Source organism: Triticum urartu, chromosome 7 (genome assembly GCF_003073215.2).
Source record: "Triticum urartu cultivar G1812 chromosome 7, Tu2.1, whole genome shotgun sequence".
NCBI classification, from domain to species: domain Eukaryota; kingdom Viridiplantae; phylum Streptophyta; class Magnoliopsida; order Poales; family Poaceae; genus Triticum; species Triticum urartu.
In genome coordinates, this window is record NC_053028.1 from 632,417,084 (window position 1) to 632,432,288 (window position 15,205).

Here is a 15,205-nt window from a genome sequence, read left to right on the forward strand (position 1 = left end):
TTAAGTTAAAAACAGAGTAACGCTTTAAGCAAGATGACATGATGTAGAGAGATAAATTCATGCAATATGAAATAAACCCCATCTTGTTATCCTCGATGGCAATGATGCAATACCTGCCTTGCTACCCCTTCTGTCACTAGGAAAGGACACCGCAAGATCGAACCCAAAGCTAAGCACTTCTCCCATGGCAAGAACTACCAATCTAGTTGGCCACACCAACGGATAATTCGAAGATACTTGCAAAGATAACCAATCATGCATAAAAGAATTCAGACAAGATTCAAATATTATTCATAGATAGACTTGATCATAAACCCACAATTCATCAGTCTCAACAAACACACCGCAAAAAGAAGATTACATCGAATAGATCTCCACAAGTGAGGGGGAGAACTTTGCATTGAGATCCAAAAAGAGAGAAGAAGCCATCTAGCTAATAACTATGGACCCGAAGGTCTAAGGTAAACTACTCACACTTCATCGGAGAGGCTATGATGATGTAGAATCCCTCCGTGATGACCCTCTTCCGGCGGAGCTCCGGAACAGGCCCCAAGATGGGATCTCATGGATACAGAAAGTTGCGGCGGTGGAATTAGGTTTTTGGCTCCTGTTCTGATCGTTTGGGGGTACGTAGGTATATATCGGAGGAAGGAGTACGTCGGTGGAGCACCGAGGGGCCCACGAGGTAGGGGGCGCCCCCCACCCTCGTGACCGCTTCTCTAATGCCTTGGCGTAGGGTCCAAGTCTCCTGGATCACGTTCGGTGAGAAAATTACGTTCCCGAAGCACAGAAAATTCCATTTGGACTCCATTTGATATTCCGTTTCTTCGAAACACTGAAATAGGCAAAAAAAATAGCAATTCTGGGCTGGGCCTCCGGTTAATAGGTTAGTCCCAAAAATAATATAAAAGTGGAAAATAAAGCCCAATATAGTCCAAAACAATAGATAATATAGCATGGAGCAATCAAAAATTATAGATACGTTGGAGACGTATCCGCATGGGCAGTGTCAGTGGGTGGGAGGGGGGTGGGGGGGGGGGGGGGGGGGGGGGGGGGGGGGGGGGGGGGGGGGGGGGGGGGGGGGGGGGGGGGTGGGGGGGGGGGGGGTGGGGGGGGGGGGGGGGGGGGGGGGGGGGGGGGGGGGGGGGGGGGGGGGGGGGGGGGGGGGGGGGGGGGGGGGGGGGGGGGGGGGGGGGGGGGGGGGGGGGGGTGGGGGGGGGGGGGGGGGGGGGGGGGGGGGTGGGGGGGTGGGGGGGGGGGGGGGGGGGGGGGGGGGGGGGGGGGGGGGGGGGGGGGGGGGGGGGGGGGGGGGGGGGGGGGGGGGGGGGGGGGCGCGTGGAGTCTGGTGGCCGTGGTGTCGGTGGCGTGTGCCGTACTGCTGCGGCTTGCGCTTCTGTCGGCCTGGTCTGTCTGGCATGGGCAGTCTGGTGGTTGGGGTGTACGTTCTTGTTCGATTTCTTCATCTTTTTTCTACTTCTTTCTACTTCTTTTTCGTTTCTTTCTTTTCTTCTCTTCTTTTTCTTTCTTTTCTTCTTCTTCTTTTTCTCTTTTTCTTCTTCTTCTCTTTCTCTTTCTTCTTCTCTTCTTCTTTTCTTTCTTCTTCTTTTCATTCTTTTTCTTCTTCTTTTCTTTTCTTCTTCTTCTTCTTCTTCTTCTTCTTACTTCTTCCTTCTTCTTTTCTTCTTCTTCTTCTTCTTCTTCTTCTTCTTCTTCTTCTTACATATTCTTTTTTCTACTTCTTTTCTTCTTCTTCTTTTTTCATTTTTCATCTAAAACCCATGCACTAAATCTAACACTAACACATATGTAGCACTAAATCTAACACTAACACTAACACATATCTAGCACTAAATCTAACACTAACAATTAAACAGCAAAAAATATGAAAAAAAGAAAAAAAAAAAAAAAAAACTCACCGGAGCAATGGGACGGTCGGGGCAGTGGGGCGGGTGGGCCGGCGACATGGCGGCGCCGGGGCAATGGGGCGGTCGGGGCAGTGGGGCGGGTGGGCGGCGACGTGGTGGCACGCCGGGGCGGCGGGGATGTGGAGCGACGGGGCGTCGGGGGGTGGGGGGGGGCGGGGGGGGGGGGGGGGGGGTGACGGGGCAAGCGGGCGTGGGGCGGTGCCGGTGGCGGCGCCGGGCGGCGGGATGGTGGGGCGACGGGGCGTCGGCGGGTGGGGTGGGGCCAGCGGGGTGGTGGTGGTGCGACGGGGCAAGCGGGGGCGGGGGCAGTGGCGGGGGCGACGCCGGGTGGCGGGGGCGGCGGTGGGTGGATCTGGTGGCGGGGCGTTGGGGAGGAGAGAGGGAGAGAAACAGAGAGAGTAACGGACGGGGGTGGGGGCTCGATCGGCCGTTAGTTAGGTTAGGTTAGCTAGCCTTTGTCGTCCGCTTTTTTTATCTTTGCTGTCTGCTAGCAGACGGCAAAGAGGGGAGCATTAAGTTTTTCTAATCGGCTCGTTAGTGGGGGGCAACTCTCTCTTTGCCGTCAGCCAGCTGACGGCAAAGATTCTTTGACGGCAGCCAGCTGACGGCAAAGAAGTGACAGATGGCTAAGACCTTCTTTGCCGTCTGCCAGTTGTTTGCCGTCTGCTTTTTGGTAGCTGATGGTAAAGACCTTCTTTGTCGTCTGCTAGCAGACGGCAAAGAACTGGCAGACGGAAAAATCCCTGATTCCAGTAGTGGTGCTCCCGTGGTCTAAAATCGGTCTATGCACGATAGAATATTCTGAAAAAATACATCTATGATCCCTCATACATACATACATACATGCATACATACATACATACATACATACATACAAAAAATACATCTAAAAAATACATACATGATCCCTCATACATACATACATACAAAAAACATCTGAAAACAACATATAAGAACGTCTAAAAAAATACATATATGATCCCTCACACATACATACCTACATCTAAATTTCTTTTATGAACAACTAAAAACAGCATATAAGAACATCTAAAAACATCTAAACAAATAGCATATATATAACAAAAATAAATAAAGTAAAGCTAGGGGCCGGCCGGGCAGAGGAGCATGGCGGCGCCGGCGACGGCGGGGCAGGGCAGGGGCGCAGGTGCGCGAGGCAAGGCAGGGGTGCGGGAGCGAGGGAGGGCTGGGGCGTGAGGCAGGTGCTCACAAGGGGTGGCGGGGCACGGTGGGCGGCGTCAGGGCGGTCGCACCCAGGGGCGCGGGAGCAGCGCCGGCGTCGGGGCAGTTGGCGTCGAGGGCGTCGGCGGCGGCGATGTTGGGCGGCGTCGGGGCGGAGGACGGATGGCGGGCGGCGTCGGGCGGCGGCGGGCGGCGTTGGGGCGGCGTCGGGACAGGGCACAGCGTCGGCGACGGCAACGAGGAGCGGCCTGGCGGTGTCGGGGGAGAATGAGAGTAGTTGGGAAAAAAATTCTAAGTGTTGGCTTATACAGTCACACCTTTGGTGTCCCGTTCTGAGCACCAACGGGACCAATACTTTGGTCCTGGTTCGTGCCACCAACCGGGACCAAAGGTCTTTGTCAGCAGCCCAAAGGGCGGGAAACAGAGACCTTTGGTCCCGGTTGGTGGCACGAACGACCAAAGGGGTATTTGGTCCCGGTTGGTACGAACCGGGACCAAAGGGGGGTATTCGTACCGGTTCGTCCCACCAACCGGGACAAGGGTGGCACAGCGGTGGTGTGGGAGAGTTTAGTCCCACCTCGCTAGCTGAGAGAGCTCAACACCTGTTTATAAGCTGCGTTGCGGCTCAGGTGCTGAGCTCCTCTCTAATATGCAGGCAGTACTTGCCTACCCTTGTCACTGCCTTGTTGGGCCTATTGGGCCTGCGGGCCTGCATCCTGGCCCATGTACAGATGGGTTTCTAGTCGTATGCAGGCCGTGTGGCCCAATAGGTGGCATTTTTTTTTTTTTTTCCAGTATTTGTTTTTGTTTTTTGAATTATTTATTTTCTTTTGATTTTTGCTTTATTTTATATTCTTTTTGCTTTTAGGTCAGAATAATTATAAACTTTCTGTTAGTGCCATTAGTTTCCAAATTTGAATAGTTTAAATTTGAATTCTTTGAAATTTGTGTGAATCACTAGTTTGTGAATAACTTCACTATAAAAATATATTTTGAGTGATTCTTTTTTCTGCTATTTAATATTACTGCGTTTTATCATTATATTAAAAAAGATTTTGTTATTTTAGTTTCTATCAAAAATTCTTTATGAAAATTCTTTTTGCTACTAAAGTTTCTAACAAAAAATTCTTTATGATAATTCTTTTGCTTTTCATGTTTTGATAATTCTTTCATGTTTAGTTGCATAAATTTTATATAATTTTAGTTTAAAAAATACTAGAGGTTTATAAAAGCTTTTTAGTTGATTCCTTTTGCTATTAGAGTTTTATAAAAACTTTTTAGTTGATTGTTTTTGCTATTGAAGAATATTATAGTTTTGTTTTAGTTGATCATAACATAATATTTAATTGATTTTTAAGTTCATTATTTTTGCTATTAGTTCATTTTTGCACTAAATGACCCTGAAATTGAAAAGCACTACAAATGAACTCTGAAAAGGTTGAAAGTTGGCATGGTATCATCATTTCACCCACATAGCATGTGCTAAAAGTTGAGAGGGTTACGACAAAAACTAGGATGCACTTCGTGTACAAAATGGACAATCTCTTTCGAAGTCAGGGTTTCACGAAAACTCATCTGTTACAAAGGGATTTCATTTTTTGAACTTATTTGAACTCCAGACTTTTTGTGTGTTCAAAATGCACCATTCAAAGCCACATCATCAATTTTCAACCCTTTCTGACTTCATTTGTTATTTTTCATGCATTTACTGATTTTTTTGAGCTAAATGACCTAAGAAAAGCACTACAAATGAACTGAAAAGGTTGAAATTGGCATGGTATCATCATTTCACCCACATAGCATGTGCTAGAAAGTTGAGAGGGTTACGGCAAAAACTGGATCACTTTGTGTACAAAATGGACAATCTCTTTCGAAGTATCAGGGTTTCAGACGAAAACTCACTGTTACAAAGGATTTCATTTTTTTGAACTTATTTGAACTCCAATTTTGTTGTGTTCAAAATGCACATTAAAGCCACATCATCAATTTTACAACCCTTTCTGAGTCGCATTGGTGGAGAGAGGAGAGAGCGCGGAGGGTGGGAAGGGAGGAAGGTGTGAGAGTTTAAGTGAGTAATGACCTGAATCTGAAAAGACTACACATGCACTCGTCTGAGAGCGGTTTGCAAGTGATTCGGTCATGGATCAATTCATGCGGAACCCAGCAATACATAATGGCTGGGGAGAGGAGGAGAGTGTGGAGGGAGGGGGTGACGCGAGGAGGGAGGGGGAACGGGATGGCGAGGAGGGAGACTGGTCGACCCGACTTAATAACTATAATGATGTGTACAAGACCGAGACACAGACCCCACGACATCGGACGAATGAAGTCGAAGCCACAATGCGATGAAGAGGTCATCGCAGATCGTAAAGAAGGAAATACAAAGTCATAAGCAGGAAGTGCTAACACTATCCAGTCCAGCCGAACATAAATCTCAGAGATGTATGTTGACTCATTATCAGAGCATAACTGAATAACGGTTCAGGCTGGACCTAGAATTAGGCGCACGTTGAAAACGAGAATGTACAAAGACAGACAGCGATATATCACATAGACCGAATAACACAGTCCAGTTACGAGATCAGAGTAGCAATACGCACCGATTAGACGATAGTAGAAGTGACGATATAGGTGTAGAATTAGATGCGAGGGAAGATAAACATATGACAGTAACGTGCGCATACGCGAGGACGAAAGGCGATATCTTCGTAACCGGCCGCCGACGCCAGAACTAAGCAGCGGACTACGAATCGCATTCTAAGACAGCCAGCTATGCAATCGGGTGAAGGAAATAAGATAGACAAGAGCGAACAGTGCAAAGCCGCAAAAAGTAGACAGCTATGCATCAGCTCCGTCAAGACTTTTGTATGCGAGATTATTTGTGGTGACGGCGTGTACAAAGAATTGGAAACGTTTTAGTACGACGCTGAGCAGACTGACGACAATATTAGAAACCATTCTGACATAGAGGAGCGTCGCGAAGGTATCATCCAGTATCAAACTGAACCAGAGCACTACAATGCAAACTCATCACATGCGTAAAATTAGTGATCACGTCTACGCGATACGGCACCGAGCAATACATAGAGCACGTCGGATAAACAATATAGCTTCGAACACAATAGATCGTCGAGCATAACCAAGCGCGATAAACGATGATAAACGACACATCCGAATCAATAGACAAGCGACGAGAAGGGTCCGACGGGGGCGGGACTCAGCAATAAAGAAACCAATCGCACATATCGAATACACCAGCCAATAATAAATAGTAACTGATAAACATTGGCGACACAAGGTCATGACATAAGTACGTATAACGGATCACAGGTAGAGAGCTTTCTCTCTATTTCGAGGCTCGAAAGGAGCATAAAACGACGCGAATACAGACGCGAGAGTGACTGACGCCAACGGGTTGGTCCGACAGAACGAGAGTCGGCGGACCGGGCGAGTTGCAGACGCAGATCGACAACAGATGAGACGAACGGCGGGGAGGGCGCTGGAGCGGATCCTGTAAAGGGCGTTGGAGACTATCGGCGGCGGGGGAAATAAGATGGGAGCGATTAGAGAACCGTGAATGACGGGCGGTAGCGAAGAAGAGGAGCAGATCAAGAGACGAGCGCAGGTTACACGTGAAGTGTCGCTGGGAACAGTGCGTACGGACACACCTCGAGAGGAATTGGGCATTAGGAGGGTGGAGCTTAGAGCAGCCACAAAGCATCGGGCCGCGTGTAGAACAGAGGCCACGGTCGCCGGGCCAGAAGAAAACAGGAGCACTATGGTGAAGTTTCGTCTGCTCTGCTGTCGGCGAATGGGTATCAGAGATGAGCGAGGGCACGTCGATTGGCCCTTTCGTGCTGAAACCCGGGGTGCGAGAGACGCCCTCGGCAACGGGTACGAGCCAAGAACGGACCGAATGTAATGAGTGGACACAGAGACCCTGAGGACCCATTGGTCCGTTCGTGACGCCAGGACGACGGGACAGCAAGGCGGTCCAAGATGAAAAGGCAAGGGCAGCCAAGCCACGAGGCCAGCACAGACCCGGCCCCGGGCTCACGAACCGAGGCGACCGAAGACCACTGAGGCCCCCGGTCGCAGCTTCCAGGACACAGGAGCGGAGAGCACCCATAAAGGATAAAATAGGGCGGTCAGGCCCGATACAAGAGGCCCTGCACGACAATGTTCTGGGTCCGACTGATGAGGAGGGAAACATGACATAACAAGACGAGTCAGATATGCGCCTTACGCGGATAGACGTCGGTAGCAGACTAGGGGCCCTCGTAATGCTCGCTGGCCATATTCCACTGGGCACATGGCCACTCTCCATGCCGCCTTATCGCTGGCAATTAGGGGAAGAGGAAGGGGGGGGGGGCGAGGAGGAACACGTGGGTCGTGGAGGATGGAGTAGCGTTTGGCTTTCGCGGTTGCTTGTCAAGCTCCCAGTCATCCAATGTCCTAGATTGCGACTCCATCGAGATGTGTAGAGTGTGAGTAAACCCTGATTAGACAGCCACCCTCCATGTTGCTACCTCTCTCCCTATACCTATCACTCCCAAACAATTGCTAGGTTGTTGAGACAGCGAGAGAAAAAGCGAAAGAGAGAAACTAGAAACCTAACACCATCACTAATCCTTCCATTGCTAGGAAATTGACATTGCAAAAAAGACGTTGGGACATGAAGCGACACTATGTAAATATGTATAGTCGATAGTTGTACTTGAATTGTTTTGTAATGAAGATGAGAGATTTGATGACATGGAGAGCATGCATGGGCCACGTACAATGTTAAGTGGGGAGAGATATTCCATTTGTAGGTTCAAAATATGAGTAGTTTTAAACGATACAACTTAATTTATCTTCAAGGAGTCTGAATCCCCTTTTATAACTAACTAGTAAGCGTGCACGTGCAACGCACGTCCTGCCAACTCAATCCATTTTTCAAATTCCACCTCCATTTAATTTGTATCCTTTTCTATAGCTTTTGTTTGTCTACACTTTTTTTAATTCAAACAACTAAAGAAACTAAAAATGGAAATACAATATGTGCTATTCCCCAAAGAAATAAAATGAGAATGTGATATAGGTAATGAATAGGGAGTATCTAGGATGATAAGTACAACATTTGTCGAAATATCCCATAACCTAATTATTTGAAATGCATTGTTTGACAGAGACACAAAAATGAAGAGTTTATTTGAACAATGCGCAAACATGCTCTTCAGATGTATTTTATCAAACAAGGAGTCCGAGTTTGCCAAAATAAAAATTCAGAGCGGTTTGGAAGTATTCTCATCACTTCTCTTTCTCCGCCACAGAAGCATTCTTCATCCGGGCTCCCAAACGCTTCATCCCTCAGAGCTTTGTCTATATAAAGAGTCAAGGTACTAAATATGCATGGCATACATGTCCAGTCAGTAATAAAATTAGTTTCTAGCACAATGTCAGAGAATTTAAAGATGGGACATTACCGTCTTATGCAAACCTTGTGGAGACCTTTGTATATTTAATGCATACTTCTGCTTTTATTATTGGGCTGATGAAGTGAAAGTTGTGAGATAAAATATTCTAAATCTCATGTAGCTTCTTTAGCAACTATAAACTTCGAGGTGGACAATCTACATATTTGCTTCTCAGGAGAGGCTCCTAGTTGATTTGCTGCTGTACAAGGATGCTAATCTGAAACAATTATGCAGCACATGGTAAGTGCTAAGTCGACAATTGGTACTGAATCTACCAGGCTCCGAAGGATCCAATTATGTGATTTTACATGTGCATCTTAGCTATCAAAGGAAAAGAAGAAAATGGTCAAAGCAACAAAAAAATGCAAGCTTATATAAACTTCACAAAACCGGGTATGACATTTCAGCCAAGGAAGATTTATTCACTTACATTCACATGATACAATATGCAAGCAACAGTTCATGGGCATGCCCTGACTAAACTATGTGTACACAAAAATAATTATCACCTCCCAACTGACCGATTGTTAAATGTACACAGCAACTAATTGGCTTAATAGTTATCTCACACTCCCACCAATTTATTAAGAAAACAGAAATCACCCAATGGAACCGGAATTTCAGAACAGCTTAGTCAAGTTTTCCTATGTTGTATACCCTGCCGCTGAAACAAAGCAAATGAGTATAAGCTATGTAAAACAACACCAAGGATAGGGGATGAATGAAACAACAAATTCTGCATCCCACGGAACAACACCATTTTATGCAGTATTCACTATCGAAGGCCCTCAACTCTAAATACTGTGAGATGTGGAGTGTAGTAGAAACATGCTGAACCAACATGAATAGACTCCAAAATTATATGCATACATCTTGAAGCATACACTGGAATTTTCAAATTGCCATCCAACCTCCAGGAACTCTTCATGTCAAAAAAGAGAATTATACAAGACATGGAAAGGAATAGTAGGCTCGGACCAAATAATTACTAACCTTGAACTGTAGGTTCAGGCCAAATAACCAAATAAAAGATACACAGATATCAGTGAAATTAACTATAATATACGTACGCGACTATTATAAAGAGATTTCAGATGCAGATCAACTACATACACATAATTTAGTGCCCAAGATTTTGTGTCTTATCAATTGGTCCAAGTTCTCCATGTGGCAGCGCATCTCATTATTATTCTCTCGTTGCAACAAAAAAACAGAAGAATGTTATTTAGTGTCCAGTCAGCAAGTGTAAGCTTGAGCTAAAATAATACAAAAAAAGAGGATGGAAAAGTATTGCAATTTTTACACTTCAAAGCACCACGAATACACCTCATAATCGGATTGGTACAACAATAAGATGAAATTATTGCTATGTAATATGTTTTTTGTGAAGAGACTTGAAATATCCTAGATTTGATGCTTGTACAAGTTCAGTTAAAAGTGATTTAAACAGTCTACAAACTGAACTTATTTTTACTTCCTAGATTAACCAAAAATTGGGGGATTTCACACCAACTGAACGTAGTAATATACAACAAAAATATTACTCCGTCTGTATACTAATATAAGAGCGTTTAGATTACTAAATTAGTGATCTAAATGCTCTTATATTAGTTTACGAGTAGAAGAAAGTAGTGCAAGGACAGAATAGTACTCCCTCCGTCTCAAAATAAATGACTGAATTTTGTACTAACTTTATAGTAAAGCTAGTATAAAGTTGAGTCACTTATTTTGGGACAGAGGAAGTACATGAATTGTACGTAGCAGACATACATAAACCGAAACTTACGAGAGAGAAAAAAAGATTATTTTAATCACATTACCTCAGTGTTAAACTGTTTGTCTACAACGGCGCGACCATAGCCTCAGCTTCCCTCTCCCATTCGTCAGATTGTGGGGAGTGGAGCATTTGGGGACTGCATGTCTCCGAACAAATTTGATCATACTACTAATGGGATCAAACACCAACAACGAATTGCATTGGTTCATATTTTCAGTGAACTGGGTAGAGAAGCAGAATACAATCATAAAGAGTTTTGAGCTTGCAAATGAAGCAACCTTGTCTCTCTTGGATAGTTCAAAACAAAATGAAGCGGCCTTGATAAAATTCAACTTCGTCTCTGCAGACTCGTTCTCCCACAGCTTGAGAGAGACCTCTTGCTCCACCTTTTCACCACCGACCACAAAGTACAAACTCTCAAGCGATGAAGTAAACCTGAAAATGTGACTGAAAGGACCTTAGGTGCAGTAATTGCTGATGAATGGGAACATTCTGAACATGTAGAAATAAAGTATGAGTTGATAGCGAAGAGGCCAAAAAAGAAGATATAAAATATTAGTATTGAGATGGCCTGAATTTCGTATATTAGTGGATGATTGAAATCATGTACAGAAAGTTTAGGAGCTATTGTGTAGTAATTTTGATGCCAATTGAGGAGTGAGTCGTGGTAGAATGGATTTGTGGGAGCACTGAAAAGGTAATTCGAGTTACACAATACAATTATCATATGAAGAGATTAAATAGTCAATAATCAGACTGTAACCCTGTCTAGTGCTGAGCTTGGCATTGATTTGGATCATGATAATTCACCTTTTAATGATATAATCAGAGTCTAACCCTTCCAGAATAACGTTGTTTATCTGCGGCAGTGTTAGTTGTGTGGAAGGATCATGTATATAAAAGAATGATAGAATGAGAATCAGTTCACATTTGGTCGTTGGAAAAAGTACAGTGTGGACTTTGTAACATCCTCCACTGCGACGTATGCAGATCATGATGCAGTAAAACGACCAAATAAAGTAAATAAGCACAAGCATCAAATTCTCTTGTGTATGGAACATAAACTGAATCATAAGTACAGGGTAGACTTTGTAACATCCTCCATTGTGGTGTATGTAGATAATGATGCGCTAAAACGATCAAATTCTCTTGTGTATGGAACATAAAATGGACCATATGCTGGGTACCTCACTATTCAGTATAGTTTTATATCAATCTACACTTCAATCAATCGAATGGAAACTTACTGGTTTCTCCATAGTCAGATAAGGTCGTGGCCGTCTGTTGGGCAGCGTTGGGCCGCAGAGGAGGGCAGCGCCGCCGCACCGCGCTGACGTCCTTCCGTGTGGCAGCAGAGGCTGACCGGCGGGCAGTGGGCAGCGGCGGCAGGGGGCGCTCCCGCGTTCTTGGGACAGCAGAAGAAGACCAGCGGGGGCCTGCTCTGCTCACGCCCACGTTTGTCCGTGGGGAAGCAGAAGAAGACCGGCGGTTGCGGCGAGGGCCGGGGCGCGCTTGGTCGGCTGACGCCCGCGTTTGTCCGCGGGGAAGCAGAAGAAGTCTGGCGGTTGCGGCGATGGAGGCCAAGCTGGGCGGCGGGGGACGGCGCGGGGCCGGCCAGGGCGGCCGACGGGCAGGGGACGCAGCGCGCGGGGCCGGCCGGGGTGGCCGCGGACCGACGTCCGACGGGCAGGGGACGTTGGGAGGGAGTACTGGTTGGGAGGAGGAGAGTGGGAAAGGTCGTGCGGGCGTGCGCGTTCTGCAGAGCGGTTTGTTTTCGTGATTATAGCGATGGAGGTTTAGTGGGTTGATTGGCGTGTTTGTTGCATCAAACATCGAAGGATTAAGGGCCATTAGATTTTGTTGATGGATGGATCTGATTGTTTGGTTCTCCGTCCTCTCTTTCTTTTATAGGGGTAGTAGATGACCATTTTCTAAACATGTGAACAACTTTTTCAGTTACATAGTTATTTTTCAAAATATGTGAAGACTTTTATTAATCACATAAACATTTTATAAAAACACGTGAACTCATTTTTAGAATAAATGTTTGTAGAAGTACGTGCATTTTTATATTTGTGAATACTTCTATTTTTTTCTATTATCAAACTGATAATATATAAATGTGTAAGGTAAATGTATATTTCTTTGACATGTGAATAATAACAAGATTAAATTGTACCTAATCTTCTAATGGGCCATATTAATTGCAGCGCATTCAGCCCTGGCCATGCCTGGCTCCTGCTCGCTACATCAAGATATATGAAAAGAAAATGAGAGCTTCTATTCGGCGCCTTAAGCGCCGAATGGCCTCTATTGTGCACACATGAGCCGTCCCATTAGCATTTCGACCACACTCGTCCGATAGCCTTGTTCGCTGCTGGTTTCAAGGAAAAACCAGTGGCTACAGGTTTGAGGAAAAAAACTGATCAAGTTTTTACAGTTAACAAAAACCACACATTCACAAACTATTCTTCTATTTTTAAAAATTTAATGCATTTAAAAATGTTCAGATATTTGAAACAAAACATGTTTTTAAACAATGTTCATGAACATGATTTGTTTTAAATAAAATAAAAGGCTGTTCATGAATTTTCGTAAAAAATAAAAACCATAAATAAAGGAATGGTCAAATTAAAAAAATTTGAAAAAGAACAAACACGGCTTCGGGTCATTCTTTCCCCGCGCGCGCATGGTGAGGCGCGGGGGCCTCCCGACGGTGGGTTTCCCGCGAGCTTCGGGGTCCTCGGTGCGGCCGCGCGGCCCTTAGATGTGGGGCGGCATGGCGGTGCTGGTGGCCGGCAGCGCCCGCGCGGCCGAGATCTGGGCCCTTTCGGGCTCCATCTAGGCTAGGGTGGGCCGGCGGCTCGGTGCGTGGCGACGCTGCTCCCTGATGTTGGTGGCGAGAAGGCGGTGGTCTGTGGGCGGTAGCGGCTTCATCGGCCGGCGAGCTGCAGCGCCAGGCAGGGGCTGTCCAGACCCTTTTGGGTCCGGCCGAGCCTTGGCGCTTGGTAGGCCCCGTGTCCGTGCGTCCGGTCGGCTCCGCGGCAGCGGCGGTGGTGCACTATGGATCGACCGGGGTGGTGGTGGGGGTTTGGGTCAGGAGAAATCCCTGGCGGCTCGTCCGGCCCCGACGCGGCGACGCCTGCGGGTGCCGCCGAACCTTCCTAAAGGGCGTCGGTTACACCCTCCCTCATTGCCCCCCGCGTACCTGGGGAAACCCTAGGACTAGTCCGGGCAATAGCGGCGTCGTTGTTTGCTCCTTCTTGAAGGTGTTGCTTGGTACGTGGCGCTTCGGAGTGCTGAGTGCATGGTGGTACTTCTCCGGAGGGTGCAGCGGTTGCCAACCATCTTCGTTTCGTTGATCTACCGTTGTTGGCATTTGTTTCTCTTTCTTTTTCTCTCTTTTTTTTCCTTTGGGCATGTTTGTGCTGCGGCGCCAATGAGCTGACTGTATCGGATGATGCTTTATCTATAGAAGGGGAAACCCTTTATGGTCATATCCACTTTGTCATTCGTTGCTTCACACATGCTCTTTATTATTTCATTTTACTTGATACGGCTTCAGAGAGGTGCGCGATATTTAGAAAAGAATACCCACACATACACGCGACCGTGCACACACAGAGAGTTTATAAAATCGCATACTTGTAGAACAAGTTCTCTCTTAGATCATCTGCACCTGCCTCCACTCCAATTAACGAATCACTCAATACAAGCACCATAAGGGTTGCAATAGTCTGCTTGTAACTTGTCTTGAGGTGACATCTTTTTGTAATCGCTCGAGAAGTTGCATAGACATGCTTGCAACTCGCTCAATTCTAAATAACTATTTCTCAAACATGAAAAATATCAAACCTATTGTTGATATTTTGGCTAGTATTGCTACGACGCGAAGGAAATCCATAGCTAGAATATGGATTTAGGGACCCAAGAATAAAATTCGGTCTATGTACAAAATTGTGAACACTACATCGAACCTAGTAGCAAAGGCCGGCGCCACGACATACGTCAATGGTAGTCAATAAGCATCTAAGAGCATCTCCAACAGACGCTCAAAAAGACCTCCGCACACTAAAATTTTGTTTTTTTGGGCGCCGCGCAGCTCCAGCAGATGTTGTAGCGCTAAAAGTTTTTGGGCGCGCGCTGAAAAACGCTATCACGCGTAGCATATTTTAGGCTTCAGATTGCACGCGTTTCACAATTTGCATTGTGTGTTTTTTATGCGCGTGTTTTTGGACGTCTGTAAAAGCGATGTTGGTCCCGACGCACTAAAAGTACTAAAGTGACGCGCTATAACTTTTATTGGACGCTAAATTTTTGTGCGGCCGTTGGAGATGCTCTAACCAAATAAGGATTAAGAACACTTGTCCTTGCCGATCTTGACCTTTCTCCGTCGTGTCCAATGAACGGCCCACGGAACCGCTGCTGCCTGCTGCAGGTTTATTGGATCTGCATCTCCGCCAAAGCAATGGAGGACGGCGACATCGCAACACACTTAAATCTCTCAAAGAATGTAACGTGTCGTCAGACACACACTAGACTGATGATAGAGGCAGCTGCTGTCTTGTATTGCTCGGATGTGCATTTGTGGATGTCATGTGCATAACCGATGAACTTACCACATACACAAACTGAGCGGGCCATACATATGATACTGAACAAATACATCTTACTATTCACACACGTATATAACCGATAAAGGCTATGAGATACTACTACAAGATGCATGTACTAGGGTTTCAGCTCAGGCGCAACATCATGCCCCAACACAGTTGTGGTGCACAAGCGTCTGGACATGCGCATTTTCTTTCGAGTGATGTTGTAGTTGGATTGATGAGGTTTGT